The 20029-nt window shown below is 42.3% G+C and overlaps 1 long non-coding RNA gene across 2 annotated transcripts; it reads right to left on the reverse strand.

Moving 5' to 3' along the window:
* Positions 1–8054: 8054 nt before the first annotated feature.
* LOC119240090 (uncharacterized) lies at positions 8055–16305 on the reverse strand. 2 transcript variants are annotated; one of them, XR_008551300.1, is made up of 3 exons: positions 16183–16305; positions 9775–9827; positions 8055–8246 (listed from the first exon to the last, which is right to left on the reverse strand). It is a non-coding gene; the product is annotated as an uncharacterized LOC119240090 (long non-coding RNA). The 2 variants fall into 2 exon arrangements; XR_005124078.2 differs by lacking the exon at positions 16183–16305 and adding an exon at positions 14770–14862.
* Positions 16306–20029: the final 3724 nt, after the last annotated feature.

Raw genomic sequence — 20029 nt, forward strand, 5'->3', positions numbered from 1 at the left:
ACAGAAGAGGCACTAAACAGCCGAATAGATAGAAGGACTCAGTTGACATCAGTCTTTTTTCTCATTGGCCACCACAGTGCTGTCTCAGGGGATGCCTTTGGGATTCCCATAGTGGCAGAGAAAACACATGGGCCCCCATTCACCCAACTTAATCTAAATATCACCCTTGCCAGATGTGCATGCTGCAATGGAGACCAAACAGACCTCCTGTTTGGAGAGAAACCCCCCAAAATGCCTCCATATAAGAGAGAAAACCAGTCACTTAGCAGCAACTTGAAAATGGTCCTCCTATCCTGTGAGATGTAAGAATGCACAGATTGTCCACATTTGGGTTTGTCTTTCAGGCCTTCAAAGCCTTATATTGTACCATTCTTTGAAGGCTTCTAAAGTGCAAGATCTACTGACTCAAGATTCTACATAAAATCACCTTGAAACAAGGAACCCATTTTATAGCAAAGGAGGAGGATGACAGTGAGCACCTGACCATGAAGTCCACTTTTCCTATGATGTTTAGCACTGTTCAGATGCTGCTAACCTGACAAAGTGATAAAAATGGATTTTTGAAGATAGCACCAGCTTGGAGATGAATGACACTATGCATTGATAGAGGTTTTGTCTTCCAGAACACACTGTACCTCCTAAATCCATGATTATTATATGGTGCTTTATCCCTGAGAAATAGAGGTCATGAATCTGAAACCAACAGGTCGTTACAGCAAGCTCACGTCCATCATTCCCAATAACCCACCTAAGGGATGTGTGTACCCATGCCCACAACCCTAGACTCTGGGGGTCTGGAAGTCTAGTTCTCAAAGAAGGAATGCTCCCCCCAGGAGATGCAGCAAGTCCCACAGAACAAAAAGCTATGGTGACTGTCTGTGTACTTAAGGTTTTTAGAGACAAAAGACAAGCAAACAAGGGGAGAAGACAGGGGTGACTGACTGGTCAGATGGTAGGGCTGCTGTTAGCAATGGGAGCAGGGAAGAATACATTTTGCACCCAGATGATTCTGGTCACCATGCCCCTCTCAAATTTGTGTGTTTGTGTGCCGCTCTTGTTTGTGTGTTTTTTGTGTGTGTGTGTGTATATATATATATATATATATATATCAGTGTATATGTACATATATGCACACACATACAAACACCACACACACAAACACATGCAAAAATGCACAGTAACATATATGTGTATCCACACAATATACACATGTGCATGTGTATGCAATATGCACACACTTATACACACAAACAACAATATACATATAAATGCACAATGCGCACATGCACAAACATGCATACTGGTATGTAGGCATGCACCCATATACATAAACTTGTACTTATATGTGCATAAACAAACACATAAACACACATACAAAAGCACATGGACATACACACTTATACATGTATGTGCACATGCATGCTATACACATGCATGCACAAACATGTACATACAGCCTGAGTGCTTACACATGCACACACATTCACACCTGTACACACATGCATGTGTATAAGTATACATCCACATGTGCATATACTATATGCTCCAGGCAATGCCTGACAGATCAGCCCCAGCTCAACATACATGTGATATGCACTCTTTTCTGGCTGACGACAAAGCCGCACAAAGCCACTTCTAGGCTTGTCCCCACATGCACCCAGGGGAAATGGAGCTTCCTCTGCAGTTCAACCTGGCAGGGCCAGGCCGGGTCTCTCTGCTCCAGTGGAGGATTTCTCACCAAAGAGCTGCCTATCCCAGGATACTTGCATCTTTGGCCTCTCCCTTCTACTTTTACATGACCTGTCATTCTTTCCAAGTCCAGGTGTCCCCACTGGCAGAGAGGTGATCAAGCACAGAGCAGACCCTATTAAACTTCACTCTTGCACCTTCAGCAGATTTCCTGTCGAGACCTGCAGTATTTGAAGTCAGTCTCTCCTGGGGCTGGCAGCACTATCCCTACATCCGCTCTTTACAGAAGAGGCTGGATGTGGATGAGGTTTTGTGACAATAGGGCTTGGAAACAGGACAAAGCCCCACAGTTAGGTGAAGTCAGGTGCCACCAATGCACCTGCAACCAGTCCAGGACTCAGTATATTGAGTGAATGGTGCTTTTAAATCATTCTTTGAGCTTTGGAAAATGGGTTTCCTGCAAACACTAGCTCTGGCCTCATATACCAAAAGCATAACTCTCTCTGCGTGTAAGGAAGAGCAAGCAAGCTGAAGCTGTGGCTGCTGTCCCACCAACAGTGGGAGGCACAAGGCACACTTGCTCCTGCAGTCTCAGGTGGATGAGGCCCAGGAGGCAGAGAATGACAGCTATCCCGTCGCTTCATCCTTTACATGCTTGAGCTCCACACAGTACCCACCACTCTCTCTGTGCCCACCGCCTCCCCCTGCTGTCTCCTGGGGTTTTTGTAAGGTGTAGGGTAAATGAAGATGGTTAGGCTTTTACTTCATTGGTCTCTGGGGCTATCACCTACAGCCTTGATCTTGTTAACATAAAAGACATGGGTGTGGAGCACATGTGCCTGACTATGGACACCTGAGCATGGGTGTGTGCGCATGTGCAAATGTGCACACCTGAGGTTAGAGGTCAGGGCTATAAGGGCTGCATTACTCAGTGACTGCTGGGCTCAAGAGGACGAGCAATGGCTGTAAGAGGAAGAGAGCACCAGAGAAAGCCCAGAGAAAAGAGCGTGTAAAGATTCGCAGGGAGCTCGAGTTGCTGTCTCCCTGCTGGCTTGTTCCTCTGCGTACTATTAAAAAACCCATGGGGATGATGCCAAGGGCTCCAAGCTGCCCAAACCAACGGCAAACCTAGCCAGCCTGGGATGGTTGCAAAACAGTCTGGGATATGGCATAGCTGAGATGGAGGAGGATTCAGGAGTGCTGAGAGAACAGTGAACTGCAAAGCTGGGTAAGTGGTCTTCTGTTATTCAGTTTTTCATGTCCAGTGTTTTATTCTGTTTGTGATCTCAGCTTCCTAAGGGGGGCGCCCTGCATGGTCAGGGCCCCACCTCTGCCAAAGCACAGCAGAGAGTTTGCTGCTTTTGTCTGTGTATGAATAACACCAGGAACAGAACAGGAATGAAAGAGAGGCTGACAATGTACTAGATTCACCCACAATCCAGTCTGCCCCTGGATTTAAGGGATGTTTTTCTGTTTTTCTTTGAGTGTCTCTCACTCTCAGTATTTTCCCTCTGAGGCATGTGCTCTGTGGCCCAGCAGGAGACTTTGCTGGGGCTGGAATTATGGGGAATTAAAGGGATCTCAACTTTCCTTTCACCCAATTCCCTTATTTAACAGATAAAGAAATGGTCCTTTCTTCACCTGTGCTTTGCACTTTCCATTTCACTCAGTCTTCACTCACTACAGCTGCTGGGCCAGGAAACTAACGCCTGGGAGGTGGAGCCATTTTCCTGAGGCCCCGTGGGTGGTTAGTAGCAGGGCCAGGGATGAACCCCAGGTGCCCTGACTCCAGCTAGAGTCTTCACCTTCATCAGGGGTCCCTCAACACAGGTCTACAGACTCATGCCGGTGACTTACAGTATTTTCCTTCATCTGTCACAAAATATGAAGTAAGTAACTAAGTCCACACTAGCTTACCAACTTCCTTTCTTGGAAAATGCCATTGTTACAGGGAGATGGTGTCCTTCCTAAATATTTAATATTTAAAGTTCCCTTCTTTGTGAAATCCTGGTAGGCATGGCAAATAAAACACTGGCCATGACCTGACAGTCTCGATGTTTCTAAAGATTGAAAATCCCAAAGGCTGGAACCATAGCACTCTGGGTACCGCTTATATTGTTGCCAACGTTGTCAGCAAAGTCGAGCAGGAGATTCCTGCAAACACTGACTCATCATCTTGTCAAGTGCCCGTCATCACTCAACCGCCCAGAACTGGCCAGGGTTAGACCCAGCTTTCGTGGAGCTGAAAGTCCCTGCATGCTTCATTCTGAGGAACTTGCTCAATCCCGGGGTGGTGAGGGTGTCTGTGAGAAGGGGAGCATTGGCACGAGCATCTAGGGTTTAGGAAGTAAATGGGCTCCGTGTTTGACCATCCCCTTTCATCTCCGAGGTGCCAGATAGAAACACGTTTGCAAAGAACTGAGGATATACCCAGCATGCCCAGTGCTGCTCTCTAGCCCCAGGTGAAGTACCCCAGAAAGACAGGCTGCTGTGGAGCACCCCAGCCCATTCCAGGACCTTCACTTAATCACTGTGTGATCTTGAGCGGATAACTTGAGCTCTGCAGTATAATTGCAATGATAAAACTCTATAATGTGGACTAAGTTCCTAATTTAGGGCTGATACATGCTTAAAAGTCACTGTTCTATCTCCTTTTCACAAATGTTCTCTTGCTACTTTGCCTCTAGTGCAAAACTGTGAACTGTCCTGTCTTGGGTGACCTCGAGTCTATACTCGTGTGTGCTTGTGTTCTTCCAGTCAGGGAAAGGCTGTTTGGTACCCCAATTCACATGGGTTGATGCACAGTTTCTGAGCAGAGATTAATAGTTAAGCAAAGGGAAAATCCTGGCCATAGCATCTCAAACCCCATGGGCACCCAGCTGGGAGACATTGAGGTTCCAGCCTTCCTGACAAACAGCTGGTGGCCCCAGCTCCCCACCCAGGCAGGAGGCTGGTCCAGGCACCACAGCCTCTGCTGTCACTGCCCATCTTTCTCCCACGCTGTGCACTGGCGGTTACATCTGACACCTGGGATGTCACAGTCTGACATATGAGGCTACAGGGGTCAAGTAGGGCAGGGTTAGGGGCAAGAACTTAGCTTTCACAGCCAGGTACATGTCAAAGTAAATTCCACTCATGATTGGGAGTCAAGCTTGGTCAGGGAACTGATTTGGATCAGAGCAATCTGCTGAAGTCAAATGATAATGTTTGTGTGGCTGGGACTTCTCCGACAGGACATACTCCCTGGCAGGTGCCAGGATCCAGGACAAGGCTACAGGGATAAGGGTGGGTGGGAGGCAAGTGATGCTGCTTCGTCTTCCTCTGCCTTGTCTTCAAATTTGTCACTAGCTTGTGCTTGCTGACATTTGAGCAGATTATACTTATGCAAATAGGCTATTTTGCTTTATTTTGAGTTTCCGACATGCACAGAGACTACTAACTGTCACAAAGGTTTCTTTCCACATTGGTGAAAAACAGCACGGTCGCTGGCCCAGCTGCAAGGGAGAGGCCTGGCCGGGGATGAAGAGTGTTTAATATTGATGTAAGTCCTGAATAAATGAGGACGCATGAGGCTGTGTTAGTGTTCAGTAGCATGGACTTTGAATTCAGACAGATTTGAATCTGATTTTGGCTCTGGTATTAGCTGCATGTCTGTGGGCAATGTGATTTAAACATCCTAAACATCTTGTTCCTCAGTTGTTATACCTGTAAAATGGTGATAAAATAAGATACACTCCACGGGAGAATTTTGAAGTTTAAATGAAAATGCATGCAAAGCAGTTTGCAAAAGGTCTTGAAAGAATATGATCTGGGTGTATTGTATCACCACATTAGTGATTTCTTTTGACATCAGTAAAAATTAGGATAATAAGAGAATTCCAAAAGAAAGAGAGAAAGAGGAGGTCCTTGGCTGTGGATTGGAAGAAACACTTGGGAGAAGTAACTTTTTCCTCTTGGGGATATTTCCGGTGGAATGTTCTACCCTAGGAATTTCTTTAGTAAGTTCTACGAGGCCTATTGGAACTCTTATAGGAATGCAATTTTGTTGTTGGAAACAAAGGAGAAGGCAGAAGGAAAACCAACTATGAGCCAGCCACATAGATTAGTAAGAGGGAATATAATTGTGATTGAAGGAAAATCAGATGCTTGCTTTCTTCAAATATGTGTAGAAGAGTTACAGTGAATGTTTGACTGAAAAGGTTACCTTTATGTCTCTGTCTGACTGTGAAGTGTGTGTGTGTTGGGGCAAGGAGGGCAGTGGGGAAGGGGAAACAGTTGGGAAAAGTGGTCAATCAGGGACTTTCACAAATGTCCTTCTTTGTCTCTGGAGGACACCCAGAAGAAGCAGCTGACCTCAGGCTGTTGCCCCAAGCTGATGAAAGGTAGGCAGTGTTAGCAGTTTGCCATGAACCCAAAACAAGAGACAAAACTAGTAAACACTGGGGGTACCAAGGCTGAGGAGAACAAACTCAGAGTAAAGAACAGGTCTGCTATTTAGCAGCACAGCGAGATTCTAAGATGGATGCTATAAAGTGTCAACCTGATTTTTTTTTTTAAGTAAGATTGTATTATGGACATATCTGAATTTGTCCACAAGTACAGAACACAACCTTACCCATCACCCAGTTTCAACAACTATGATTTTTTCCCATATGTGCTTCATATTTTACCCCCTTCAAATTTTGCTCAAGTAAAATGCATTGCTAAATACTTCGGCATCCACTTTAAATCATTTTTTACACAATCACAATGTGATTTTCAATATTTCCCAGATTTAATATGTTTTCATGAAGAGTATCCACTCGTACAACTGCTCATTAAATAACACAACTAAGTTCAAAAGCTCAAAAATAGACATGAGTGAGTATAGGTAAGAAGATAATATATGATAAAGGGATGATAGAAAGACTGGTTTATTCACTGTTGGACTAAATTAGTTAGTCCTTCTTTGGAAAAGGTGAATTTCAGATCAACTAAAATTTCAGGAAAAATACCTAGACAGCATCAAAGGTAGCAAAGAATATACTTGGCTACCTAAAAAGTTCCTTTTTCCCTCCTTCCATCCCAAAATAAATAACACCAAAACTAAATAAATTGCATGTGCATTTTAAATAAATATTAAAATTTCAGGAAGAAAGCACTCAACCTATATAGCAAACAAAATTTTAAGACCTTTAGCATAGGAGAGGATATAAAACCAGCAAAATCTTGATTCTGTGAAAGAAAAGTAGAAGAGGCCCTCTGCTTTTATTCATGGACATTTCACTCTTAGTCTGTCCATTTTCTGCTCTCCCTCCTTCACTCCAAGTCCACAGGGAGACCCTCAGTGAGGAAGTTTGGGGATACTCCTCAATTACTGATGCTCTAAGAGGTGTTTTTGCCTTCTCTGTGTCCTCTCACCTATCTCCAGCTAAATATTATTAGGTGGATTTGTCTTATACTTTGTGATTTGAATTTTGTAGAGTTTTCTTGTTTCATTAAAGAGGAAATTTTCTCTTATCTTTTAAAAAATTAATTGCAATGGGTTAGTGAATTTCAACGGAGAGTTCAATGTAAATATAACTACTCTACCATCTTTCAACTGTCCTGTAGGTCTCCAGGTGATTATGCCAAGTGAGACAAGTCAGAAAATGAAAGACAGTTACCTGATGGTGTCACTCTTTTGTGGAATACAAATAAGAGAAGAAAACAAACTAGCAAAGCAAGAATAATTCTTAGCCCTGTGAAAATAATTCTTAGACTCTGCTGATTACCAGAGCAGGTCGGGGAGGGAAGGTGACAGCATGTGCACATGAGGAGGGGTGAATTTGCACTCCCAAAATTATATAGTTAAATAAACAAGTGGCAAATCAATAAGATTTGAGAGGGAGAAAAGTCTACATTCTTGATAATGTTTTGCAACACTTAAAATTCAATGGGACTTTAGTTAAGCCAATGTGTTATCATATATTCAAAAAATTATACTGGCACAATATAACAATGAGAAATTCCTGCATTTTCTCCTACTAAAATAAGACATAGTCGAAAATTTTTTAGATGAATAAAGATCTGCTGGGAAGGAAGAAAAGTGTGTGCATCAAGAGTTTACATTGGCTTTTTTTTTTTTTTTTAAACTTTTTTTTTTTATTTTTTTTATGTTATTTATACAAGCACTGGGTACAGTCAGAAGCGTGGGAGGGTGAGAGAATTCACCAGAGCCAGAGCGGGGAGCAGAGCAGGCAGAAGGACCGAAGCACACTGCTGAGGGGAGCAGCGGGCGGCAGGAGAGGTCTGCGCGCCATGTGGGACCCTCCTCCGGTGGCCGGGGAGCAGCCGGGGATCGAACTGGCACTGCAGAGGCTGCGGGCAGCTTCGCAACCCAGCGCTCATCCGCTGCGCCACTGGGGAGGCCCCTTACATTGGCTTTTTAGGGGAGAGGCAGGTTGGTGTGATCAGGGATCTGTGTAACCTCCACAAATGTTCATTTTTTTTTTTTACATTGTTCATTCTTCATGCAACCTCTTGAGTGAAGTTTAGTAACTGACCAAGTCAAACAGTGTCCTCCCTTTGAAAAAAGTCTGGATGGAAAAATAAAAAAGCAGTAATTGTGTCATTGTGGATGAATGGCATCTTTGACATCCCAAATTTAGCCGAATGTCATTAGGTTGGATTTGGATAGCTGAATACTGCTGATATCTGTGCCCTTCAGCAAATTCTATATTTGATTCTCCCATCCCAAGGGCTTTTGTGAAACAAGGAGTATCGTATCAGGAACAGAGATGCAGTCAGCCTCCCAGTCATAATGGTGGAATAAATGGCCATGCATATAACACCTGGCAATGAAAAGGCCAGTGGGTGGAAGGAGGATGGGGCACAATTACCTTTTTCACCATTTATTCACTGCTTCTCAGTATATTTGCTGGCTGAACTTATATTATTTATTCCTTATAAAATCTCAGAAGGTAGCCTTGTTTTTCAGATATTAAGCACAGTGAATGAACATTTGGAGTTATGTAATTCTTGTTTTTCTAGGAATGGATGGATGGATGCATGGATGGACAGACAGAGACAGAGAGGCAGACAAGAGAGAAAAACAATAAAATCTGTCATATTAAAGAGTCTACTTTCAACTTAGTACATCTGCAAAATAATGTCCATTGTTCTTTACAATGATGCAGCACAGACAAAGACAAAAGCAGAGAATGTTAAAGAGTAGTAATTGCTGTCAGATCAATAGAGAATAACTATACAACTAGAGTTTGCCAATTATAAGACAGAACTGGCTTTGTTATTCCTGAACTCTTCTGCCTCAAGAATTAAGGTACCCAAGCTAAGAATTTGGGCATCAACTTCATTCATTCTTTACCCATCCCACACCCATGCTATTGCCAAATCTTATCAGTTGGTAACTATAAATAGTGATGGAATCTATTGTTGTCTGTCCTTCTTCATTACCCCCTCTCTGTCAGACCCTGCTCTAATTCCTCATAGTTTCCCAGGTTCATTTCCCAGGTTCATTCTTATCTAACCCATTGTCCACACTGCCACCCTCTAGTGTTCATTTGAAAATGAAGATTTGATGCCATCTCTCCTTCTTAAAAGCCTTCCATGACTCCCTCTACTTCAGGAGAAATTCCAAATTGACCAACATGGGTTAGCTTTTTCCAGTCTGGGGCCTTGTCTTACCTGTCAACACTATTCCAGCCTCAGTCCACTGAGACACCTGGGATGATTCACATGCTTGCCTGTTTCCAACTATCCAAATTGTCTCCATTCATTCTCTCATTACCCTACTTGTTTGCTGAACTTTCTCCTTTCCCTCAAGAGCCAACACAAAGCCATAGGCCTCAGAAGGCCATTTTTAACCCCCCACCCATCCAAACATTTCTCCACTCACTGTACAAGGTTCTTTTATTGTATTCTTCAAGTATGTTTGTAATCATCTATTTACTTGTCTCTTTCCTCTTTCCTCTTTCACATTAAATTGAGCCCATTGCTAATGAATTTCAAATAGATGACCTACAATATATTTCAAGGATTCAGCATAGGAGAATTAAGAGTTAAGTGAAAGGGTAAAATAAAAACAGACCAGTAGGTCTCTTTTACCTTTGAGTGTATGAATTCCTCTGGTGCCAAGACCTCATAAGATGCTGCAGTTCCTTATAAATAAGAAGAGAAATAACATGATATCATAATTCCCATCATTAAAAATATCTCTATTCTTGGGCCTCCCTGGTGCTCCCCACTGTCTCTGGTGAATCCTCTCACCCCATCTCTGGTCTGTACCCCAGTTCTTGTATGCATAAGTAATCTTTAAAAAAATCTCTATTTTTCATGACTTTAAAATTTATTAGCCACCAATAGACTATGTATGACAAATACTGAGCATGTCACTGTCCTCACCATGCAATACTTTGGCCCAACTACACACATGAAGGAAGGAAACATTTCCTCAGGACACCCCGGCCAGGTAACTGGGAAGCTCAGTCCCACCCTATTCTCCCAAAATTCACTCTACCCAGGACTCTGCCTTCTAACACATAGGAGTGGGATTAGAACATGGACTTTGGAGGAATATAGTTCTGGGTTCGAATTCAAATCTACCACTTACAACTGTGAAAAGTTGCAAAATTGACCTGTTATTGAATATGATTTTCCTCATGCAAAAATGGTGTTGAAGGATCAAACAAAATATTGTACAAGTAGTTCACAAAAATTTTGGTACATAAGAAGCATTCATAGAATTGTTGATGTGATTAGTATAAAAGAGAAAATGGAGGAAATCATTTCCCAGATGTTAGGTTCTCATGCTCATAGTCAAAGAGGACAATGATTTTTTTTAATAAAAATGTATTTTTTATTGACTTAATGTTGGTTTGTATCACTATTTATGAATCAGGACAATATTTTTAATGATCTTTTGAACATGACACCCCAGCTTTCAGGTGGAGCTCACATTGTACTCTGTCCAGAGTTGAGTGTAGTATGTTTTCTATAGCCCCTGGTGGTGGTGATGTTATCAGTATTGGAATTCAGGTCTCTGAAGTGTCAGACAATTCTGAGACTCACTGAGCAAATTCTTCTTAAATGACAATGACCAAGGTAGAGGCATCTAGGGAAGGAAGAAGAGAGATAGGCACAGGTGCTACTCATAATTCCAACCCCTAGGAAATAAAGATGTTGGGATCTCAGTGAACATATTTAAGTAATAAGCAGTGATGGGAGAGAAAAATTGACAGCCTATGATGTGTAACATGTGACTTTCCAGTGACCCAAAGACTGGGTTTGTTCTAAACAGGAAGCATTTGCATGGAGACTTTGGGGGCAGTTTCCAAAGCAAGTGCTCACATCCCACTAGCAAAGGCAAGTGGCCAGAGAGAATAAAATTATTCAAAGGATCAGAGCCTCCCTGGGATGTTAAATTGACAATATATTATTAAACTTCCCTTGAGCCTTTGCCACACCCATTCTAACATGGAAAATATCCTTGATCAAAGAAAAGCAATCTCTAACATTTTGAACTTGCCAAACAAGTAAATTAAAGGCTTGTTACACGAAAAGCTGCCTTTGCTTTAAAGAAGGATTCACTGAATTTTGCTTCTTTGAGTTGCTTATTGGTCTGGTTTTTATAGAACGAACTTACCTAATATACTTACAATATAAGGCAGTATGTATTACATGAAAATGTACACACTCTGCCCCAGCAGCCCCTCCTTGGGAACTGTAGACCTTGGAAATTAAAACCCCAATATGTATGATCCCCAGAGGGGTGTGTGTGGCAGCAGTATAGTTGCCAAATGTTGGCAGTAGCTTGGATGGCAACAAAAAGAAGTTAAAATAGGAATATCAGACGTGGGACATTATGTAGCTATTACAAAGAATAAACATGATTTATGAGTATTGCCATGAGATATGTTCAACATATTTCTAAAAGTGACTTTCAGAGTAAATGTAAAAGATATTAGCAATGAGAGGTGGTATGATACTGCTAATACTGAGTATTTTAGGATATTGGGATGGGAAGTGGTGAGATGTTGATTTAAACATTTCATCACACTTCTCTTTGGCTTGTAACAAAAATTCTAGATTATGCATATAATTATCAAAACTTAAGTAAATATGTGTGTGCATACATATAATATTTTTATATATTTCAAACTATAATGAGATTAGGCAAACTTGTAGTTAGAGCCGAAAAGCAGAGATAGGGCAAAATTAAACATGTTGAATGTGTACTTCTTTTTAAAGATTAATTTATTTATGCATACAAGAGCTGGGGTACAGGCCAGAGGAGTGGGGGGTGAGAGGATTCAGAGACAGAGTAGGGAACAGAACAGGCAGGCTGACTTAAATACACTGTTGAGGGGAGCAGAGGGCAAGTCAGGAGAGGTCTGCTGCGCCATGTGCGTTGCCCCCTGGCTGGCAGGGGATCGAACTCATGTTGCAGTGGCTGCGGATTGCTTCATAGGTTGCGTCTTAACCCCTTGCACCACTAGGGAGGCCCCTTGAATGTGTTCTTTGAATCAATGTGTGGTATATGTAATTTCATTTAATCCACACGAATTGATAAAATAAATATTAGTAGTCCCATTTTATGAATGAGAAACTGAAGTCCAGATAAACCAAATGACTTGCTCAAGTTACACAGATAGTAAGTGGTTCAGGCAGGAATAACCCAAATCTGTCTGTCTTCAAAGGTCATAACTTCAAAGATCATAACTTTACACAAACCTAATTTATAAAGTAATTTCTTCAAGAAGTATAGCTCTCTTGCTACGTAGCATATACAATCATAACTAAATAAATAGTATTCATGTCTTGTTTGTTGAATTCTATCTCTAAAGAAGGAATTCACTGAAAGTAGCAATTCTAAGGACAGCTTTTCTCACACCTTGCATTAAACCTTCCTTTCTCTATCTAATGAAGAAGAGACATTTATTAATTTGTGTTGTCTCTATGAAATCATTTTAGAATAATATCATATTCATGCAAATGAAAAAGTTCATAGGAAAGAAAATATAGTAACATGTCTGAGGAAAAAAATACCACCCACTGTTAGGAGATGTGATAGATGAAGCATATTCTTGGCTAAAGGATCATAGTCCATGCTTCAACTTTCTTAGCTATAAAAACACAAACAAAATATAGTGTTCCTTGAGCATGTCATGAATCCTAGACATATAGAAATAATTTCCACTGGTGGAACTTGCATAATCATGCCCCTCTTTCCCACCTTTTCATGGGAACTCAAAGTATTCCTTTTAGTTATAAATAAGATTTTTAATCAATGCTTTTACACTTTGAGGTGTCAAAAGGTCCAATCTAGTCTAATTAAAACTCAAATGCATTCTAGAACTTCTTTCTCTTGCTCATGACTTATTTAAGCACCTACCATGGGGTAGGGCCATGTTGTCTTTCATTCCTTTTCTACTACCTCCCCACTCTGTTACATGGATGTCCAGAGATCCAAACAGAGGGGATGGGAATGGATGAAGAGGGGAAGACATTCATGCCTCTGGTAGCTCTATAACCCTCTCTTCTTTAATCCCAGCTGCTTACTCCATAGCATTTAATCCTGAAGAAGACTTGACCTCTTGGGCCACCCTCTTGTATGATGACTAGAGTTCAGGGACTTCCCACTTGGACATAGGAAATTCACTGCTCCTTGCCAGAGCAAAGGGTGGTAATGTAAGTGACTGTTTACTGATCTCTTTGCCTTACCCTTGTGCATGGCCTTAGCCAGTCTCCAGCTGTCTGAATTCTAATGGAGAACAGACACCAGGCATGAGTTGCACATAGAGCCTCAAAGAAGCCTTCCAAGAACCTTTTCACTCCATCCCCTCCTCTGGAGACCACAACTCTACCCTTTCTGAATATCCACTATGGCTACGAAAGTCCTTTTTCTGTATCTGCCAGGACTCTCAACCTCACTGAGCAGTTCTCTTGGATCCCTGTCATTTGATGTGAAGGACAGCATTCCTGGAAAGGTATATGAATAAGAGAAATCATAGTCCTCTCTGCCAGTCTAAAATCCTTTCAACAAAACTCAAGTGATCCATTTGGATCTCTGGACTCTCTTGGATTCCCTGCAACACATTGATGGCGCTGGTTGTTGCTGGGCAGGTTCTATTTTCTCTGAGTGTATCTGGCAAGTATTTCTAGTTCCTCCCTTTAAAATAGTTACTTCTCACACATTGATCTCAGTTTTGGGGATTCAGCCAACATTTCAGGATACTGGGAAAAGTTCTACTAAACAACCTGCTACCTAAGAAAAAATGCTATTTTTAAGCTTAAGAATCTTCAAGAAAATTGGAGAACACAATTTCAAATCCTTCAAAAGAAGCAAGGCAAGTCATAAAATCAAAGTTTAGCTTAGCCAGATCTTAGATATTATGGCTTTCTCATTACCTATGAAGATAACAAATTCCACAAATGATAATTGACTTGCCCAAGGTGATGGCTATAAGTTCTTAAAAATAATGTTGGGACTACCTATAGATACCTCACCTGATGAATGCTCAGGTGATATAAAATGTTTTTTCCTTCACTGTGATGCTTCTCTATTATTATCATCCTCATTTTTATTATCGGGCTTACTGGAAAGATTTTGTGGCTGAACAATATTTTAAGATATTAAGATAATGGTAAAATATATTCACCTGGAACTTAATAAACCCAAAGTGACAGAAAACTTTACATATTCTTTATTTTGCCTTTATGAGAAAGAGATAAGTGACATTTAAAGAAATTGATATCAAGAACTTATCCAGAAAAGTTTTCAAGGTATATCATTTCTTGATGAAACTGATCAATATAGTCTTGGCCCATTTAAAAACTGAAATAATAAGTCTATTTCTGTTTCCCTTTTTTTTTAAGTTACAAAGAATTTTCCACACATCATCTAAAATTCTATACTGAGAAGTGGGGCTATATTAATGACCCTGAAGTATTGTGAGTGCCTTGAATTATTAAAGGAAAATAGACTTTTGTTCTGTATAATTTTGTGTTAAGTGAGTTATTTAGAAATAATCCTTCCACATGTGCTAGCTTAGGTAAAAATTCTCAGCTAGCTAGAATGTTTCAACAGTTGAAGAACTTTACCTCCCAGCCATTTTGAGCATTGGATTGCTTTTCCATTGTACTTATGGTGGGCAGACAGTGTTGCCTGAGACAAAATCCCCAAATCCTTTCTTTCAAAACCTTAAATTATAAAAAAAACCTTATATTATGTTCCAGAAATTTATCCTAAGAGAACAATTAGACCAGTGTACAAAGCTGCTTTAAAATGATATGCAGTGCAATTACCTTCTAATTTTCAATATTAAGTAACAACCTCAACATCTAATAAAATGAGAATGGACCCAAACATATCACAATAAAATAGAATTTTGTAAGTTAATAAAATTGTGATGTAGGACACAACTTATTACATCTGAATATGTTAATGCTATTTTGTTTAGTGAAAGATCCAGGCCTCAGGGTGTATGCTAAAATCACCATTTTGATTTAAAAATTTTATGTATATGTTTGTTTGTGGGTTCTAGCAAGAACATTGCTCACACCTTTGTTTGCTGTTCCTGAGAATCTGTGTGAGCAGGTGAGAGCGGTAAAATATACATGACCGATTCATGTTTTGGGCTGAAAAGGGGGTAAGACATTTTGGTGATGAGGTACCCACAGAGATGAGGGGAAAATGATGATTTCAATGACACAGACTCTGTTCCAAAACCCCACCGGACAACCTGGTTTTGAAAGAAAATGTAGGGAGAGAGACTGAAAGCTGTATCGACAAAAATTGCCCGTCACTAAATACACACCATGCATCTGGACTAGGGAAAACAAGGCTTTAGAGATTTTGGGGAAAGGCACTGTTCCACGCTGACCTCAACCACCAGTTTCCAGCCAGTAGAACTGTTCCATGAAGGGCAGTGGCCACTGGGTGGGAAGGAAGCTGCAGCAAAGAGGAGTGTGTTCCCAAGTCTAGGTAAAAATGTGCCATCACCCAAGAACCCTGGAAGGTACTCCAATACGCCCTGAGTTGGAGCTAAAGTCAGGAATCTGTCACAGATTGTGTCTTAATCTACTGCAGGATTTCTTGGTCTCAGTACTATTGACATTTGGGACCAGGTAGAGTTACAGGGCCGGGAAAGGGGCACCTCAGACCCCGCAAACCTGCCTGTTCTAAATAGGTTCTGCCATCCACCACATCAACACAAAACATGTAAGACTTCAATGGGAATGAGCTTCAACATAATTAGTAAACAATATAGAAAAGACAAAGAATATAGTTTCTAAATCAAGCACCCAAAGTTACCTGTCCCCTCTTGGGTAAAAGTCCACCCAAATGGTATGGGCCCAAAGCAAGGAAGGCCCAAAAGCCTGCCACAAGTCCAAAGCACCTTTCAGTGGGGACCCACAGAAAAGCAGTAGAAACAACCAGACAAGTCTAGAAAGAAAAGAGCAAAATCAAAATCAAGATAAAACTTGCCATTGTCACCTCCCCACGGGTCTCACCCACATCTGTGTCACCCAGTCCACGACCAAAAGGCAAACGCAGTTTCTTCATGTGTCTCTCTTCATGTGCCTCCCCCAGGTCTCCTTCTAGCTCCATCCTGCTTCCTTCCTTCCTTCCTCAGTCTCTTCTCCAGCTTCTTCTTCTCCCTGCTCAGCTCCACCCTCCCTTGGGTGGGGCAGGGAACCTGGAAACTCCCCCTTTCCTAGGGACCACCCTGTTACAATAGGACATTGCTGGGGGCATCCTGTATATTGGAAAATGTTTGGTAGCATTTCTGATTTCTACCCACCCAATGCCAGTAGCAGTCTCTCCCCCACATTTGTGACCAAAAAGCACCTCTAGATTTTGTCTGTCTTCCTCTGGGGGGCAAAACCTCCCCAGGCAGAGAACCACTGATATAATGGAATTGCAACTGCAGTCAAGATTGGTGACAATTGTTGCATGATAATAGCTAACATTTTTTGAGTCTTACAATGCTCTGGGCCCTATGCACTTTATATTTTGAATTTGTGGAATGCTCCTAACTCAGTGAGGTAGGTTTTGTACTGACTGTCATTTTGAGGAAACAAAAGCACTGTGGAGAAAACTAGCTGCCTCAAGCTCACACTGCTAAGACAGGATGGAGCTGGAGTAGAAACCAATGCTGTTTGAATCAAAGACCTCCCAACAAAAGGCTAACAATGGCAGTTCAACTGTTTTCCAATGGAAGAAATCACTTTTATAAAAATATATTAATAATTATTTAGAAAGTGATTCCATTAGATCCAGTGCTGCAGGACTCCTGGGAGAAGCCAAGTTTAAAGGTGTTTGGTGAGCATATCCCAGTAGAGAGCCCAGTGGGCCTCTTAGTACACAATCCCAAGAAAAGATCAAGATGGCCAACACAGTTTTAAAACACAATGGAAGACAGGCTTGACCAAATATGCACTCATGTTCTGCCAAGTTCAGATTTCATTTCTCTCCTATCATGTATGTGAATTTGGAGTCCACCAGCTACACACAGGCACACACCGGAAGGCAGGCAAAGGTCAACTTCTCACCTCCAGCAGGCCAGGGTGTGTGTGGGGGGGTGGGGGATGGGGGAGTGTCTATAATGCTGCTCCAGCTGGAAGCACAGGCTCTGAGAAACAAAGGGCCAAGGCCCACAAACTGGTACCACATCTTGCACATTTGTCAAGTGCTGGCTAGGGCAGACTTTTGGTTAGTGATTCCCACTGAGGCTGCGGCTGGCAGCAGAGCGCTTAGCAAAGCCTGCCTGTCAGTCACTGCTTATGCTCATCCCTTAATGGCTCTTCCCTTGTCATTTGCCTGGTGTCGCTTTTATCTTAAGTGAATTTAACAATGGTGAAAGGTGCCTGTCTGGAGTCCCCAGGGAGGAGCTTTGCCGGAAAAGCAATTGGAACAAAAGTTTCCCCCATCAAATCTCCTCTGCAGCCCCACCCTGGAGTAAGTAACCCCAGGGCTGGGGGGTACCCCAGGGGGCCAGATGGAACCAGCCCAGCATTTCCCACAGCTCAGCAGGCATCCTTAAGGAAAGCCAGCTGCATGCAGGTCTGCAAAACGAGAGACATCTTGCAATTGCTTTTTCCTTAATTTCCACACCCAGGAGTATTTCAGGAGGAATTTAATCTCTATGTTTCTGGTTCATTTACACTTAACTTGTCACGGGATTCTTTCCAAATTGCCATTTGGTGCCCAAGAGAACTTATGAGCTTCTTAAACATATATCCATCTTTTTAAAAAAAAATTTTTGTACTAGCCAGGCTCAGACCAATATCTAAGTGATACAGGAACATGAGATGGGTTTAGGTTTCAAACCCAGCTAGTTTGCTAAGAATGCTTCTGTGACAGCCCACCAAACAGATCAGTAGGTGACAGGTGAACACAGGTATCAGTTTGACCTCTCAGGGGCAGAGAGTTGAAGTTGTGTGTGAAACGAGTGAGCAGGAGAGGGAGAAAGAGAGGAAGCAAGGAAATGAAGAGCGAGACGGAAGGTGTAATAACTTTAGTTACCTTGTCTGACTTCTTACTGTCGTCTGGCTTCTGTCAAAGTGCTTTGGATGTGAGCTCTTACAGCCATCCTGTGGCAGGTTGCCAGGGGGCCAGTTGACCCAGGAAATGCCCGTTTCATAGATGAATGGGCTCATGCTTAGCAATTACGTAAATTGTCCAGTTCACACAGGTAGTCACTGAGCATGCACAGCTGAATCCAGTTCCATCTGAGTTCAAATTCTCCACACTAAAATGAGGAGGGGAGAGGGGGCAGCTCTGGGCCCCATCCTTCTCTTATGCAAATGTACCAGGATAGGCCATCATGGCCTCTTTCTGTTTCATTCCTTACACCCGCAGAAATCATGTAGGACTGAGGGCGAACCTGGCTGATTTCCATGCTCTCGTGCGGCTCTGCTCCCATCACAGGAAGGGCTTCCTTTGGCTACTGCTGTCAGCCTCTGAATTTTACTCACCTGGGAAACCCAGCTGGGTGTCAGGCCAGGAAGGGCTGAGTCTCCTTATTTCTGGGTGAAACTCCCAAAAGGAGCTGAAGATAAATAATTTCTTAGGCACTGAGGTGAGATATTTCTAGATGAACTTGTATTTTTATGACAAAACTCCTTTATATATTCTGGAAACTAACCAGAAACACCAGGATGTGTATGCTTGTGCATGTGCCTATAGTGTGGTGTGCTTGTTCGGTGTGTGCATGTGTGGCACTTATGTGTGTATAAATGCAGGTGCATGCATGCACATGCATATGGTGTGTACACCAGTTGTGTGTGTGCACTGTATGCGCCATATGTACATGTGAGTATGTATGCCCGTGTGCATATCGGCAGGATATCTGTGGGAGCAGAGGACAGTTTTCAGCTCTACCAGACCCCTAGTTTTCTCATCTCAGTCAAGACTAGTTTGCTTGGGGTCTCTCTTCCCTCTCCATTCATGCATTTCATGCAGTGCTGAGGACCTCTGATGGCAAGACTGTTGTACTTGATATGAAATATACCACAGAGAGGAAGACACTATCACATGCATTCATTTTGGTTATTTTTATCCAGCATCGCTGCCTCTAGTGCAGTTAACACAGATGGTCCTAGACATCCCTAGGGTTGGGGGAACTCACAGTCTCCCCGGTTCTTCTCTCTCATCTACTGAAGTGTACATATGAGGTAAAACAGGAATTTAGCAAGAAGTTGGAGCCCTTCCCTCCCCACCATCTGTTAACTCTGGAAAAAGTGCCTTTGCATATTCCAGAGCAAGGTAACCCCAAACCCTACTAGTTTAGGCCATTTATTTCACATACCCGCTGGGTGCCATCATGGTGAAATTTCCACTCTTACTTGATGAAGAAGAATGTTATGGTGCAGTGGTCTTGCATACAAAGCTGGTCAAAACATGTGCAGGACCCTATCTGTGAGCCCCTGCCCCCTCAAACTATATGTGTATCAGCAGCCTTAAGACCCAAGGGGTGATCCCTCTGGAATTTGCCTGCACTCACTGTTGAGTGTGGACTCTCATCTGCAGTAAAGCTTCACTTCTAACTCACCTACTCTGACTTCTGCATGAATGCTTTCCTGCAACAAAGTCAAGAACCTCCAGAGTCTGTCAGCACCCCCAGCCCCATCACATGGGCACTCACTTTTAATTCAAGAAGGATGCCCCATTAAATTCATAAGTGTGGAACTCCCAAAAGAGATGACAAAAAGTGCCAGTGAAGAGACAACCAGGGTGCATAAGGATCTCAGAGTATCGGGACAATAGTCCTGCCTCCAGACAAAGGCAGTGTGTGTGCCATGCCTGAGGACAGAGAAATCTGAAGAAAGGGAAAAGGGGAAATGCACCCAAGTCAGA

Source organism: Talpa occidentalis, unplaced genomic scaffold (genome assembly GCF_014898055.3).
Source record: "Talpa occidentalis isolate TD23 unplaced genomic scaffold, MPIMG_talOcc4v2.1 talOcc4.12, whole genome shotgun sequence".
In the NCBI taxonomy this organism is placed as follows: domain Eukaryota; kingdom Metazoa; phylum Chordata; class Mammalia; order Eulipotyphla; family Talpidae; genus Talpa; species Talpa occidentalis.